This window comes from Austrofundulus limnaeus, unplaced genomic scaffold (assembly GCF_001266775.1).
Source record: "Austrofundulus limnaeus strain Quisiro unplaced genomic scaffold, Austrofundulus_limnaeus-1.0 Scaffold113, whole genome shotgun sequence".
Lineage (NCBI taxonomy): Eukaryota > Metazoa > Chordata > Actinopteri > Cyprinodontiformes > Rivulidae > Austrofundulus > Austrofundulus limnaeus.
The window spans coordinates 664,257-665,898 of record NW_013952515.1 but is presented as its reverse complement, the minus strand read 5'-3'; positions in this window follow the sequence as shown (position 1 = coordinate 665,898).

Here is a 1,642-nt window from a genome sequence, read left to right as displayed (position 1 = left end):
TTCAAACATAGGGACTATGTCTCTTTTTTTTTACATCATTTAGAACGGAAGCACAAAGAAAGGTAAGCTAAGTGATGGAAGCAAAACTAGCTGGCTAACATTAGAAATCTGCTTCTGTACCTAATTATTTACCAAGCACTCACACAGAGTTTTAGTCATTAGCTACACATATTAAGTTAGCTACCTGTGTACAGTATATGTTTTCAGAACACTAGTTTTATTTTTATTTATGTTTTTTCCTGTCTGGGTCTTAACTTGGTCTCAGCCCCTCTTGGTCTTGTTTTGGTCTTGGTGTTGACTTGGTCTCTGSTTAGGTGATCTTGACTACAACATTATCTGAAAGTCCCAGTGTTGTAGTGGTTACATTGTCTGAAAGAATCCATAAAATATATTTCTTAGGCATATTGTTTCCATTCACATAATATATGAATTTTTCTGACTCTGGCTTAACTATCATTTATCTTTTCTTTAGGTTATCACATCAAAGAAAGTAATGTAATTCTTCTTTTCATTTACCCAATTTCCTTAGTTTTCCACCACGTGAAAGTTAGCATTAATATGAAAAATATCTGGTTCTTTTTCACAAAATTAAAATGTTTAAGTTTCGAACTGAAACACCTCACATAACCGTAGGCCTCTGACCTCTTTCTTTATCCACGCTCTGTAAGGACAGAATACAAAAGTGATGGATTATGTTCCAGTCGCAGCTGAGTGAAAATCAATTTTCTCGCCTGTGTTACACATATCTGTAACATAGAGTGAAAATTTTGATTCCACTCACGGCAAAGCAGAAATGGCCTGGTGATTAATAAAAAAAAAGTGGGAGTTGGTTAATGAGGTAAGAAAGAAAAAGGCTGAAGCTGAGTGGAACAGAGCTGTGAAAGACTTTTTTTTCTAGCTTATTAGGAAAGACAAGGCAAGGACAAAGAAGTAAAAACTTAAATGCCTTACACTTGAAGTTCGGGTTTTTATCTCGGGTATTGAAATGAGCTTTTCTCTAAAATCTGTTGGCAGCTTCAGAAAATCCTATTCTTACAAATCTCTCTCAGTGGACCAGCGCAATTAAACGAGTTTATTTCAGAAGAAAATCTTGGAAGATGTTTAATTGATGTTTAAAAATAAAGCGCGTAGCAAAACAAGCCAATTACAGCAAACAATATCTGAACCAGATTTAGAAAAGTAATTAGTAACAGAGAATGAGCTGGGTGTCTCTGTTGAGTCACTGTGGATATGTGCCAAAATCCACAAACAAGTGGCAGCCCAGAAAAACGGTGAGTAGAACTGGTTATTTAGCGTTGAATGTGCTGTAGTTATTTTTATTTCAGTGCACAGAATCAATCATGTCACGTGAGCATCCATCTATAAAATAGATCAGTGTCAGTTTCTTACGCTGCTCAGTTTATGTTTGTGGTTAAAAGGTCAACAGAATAAACTCACATGTTATGAACAGGCACTTTTCTCGAGATCTGTTTCTCCTTCATTAGGTTGTTTTAATGTAACAGGCTTTGCACAGCCTGCTTTAATGTTAATGGTTTGTGGGATTATTTGGGGGCAACCAAAAGAATAGTCAGTGGTGGGATGGGTTCTCAAACTTTGATGAATAGAATAGAATAGAAGCAGCCTTTATTGTCCTGTGCGGGGA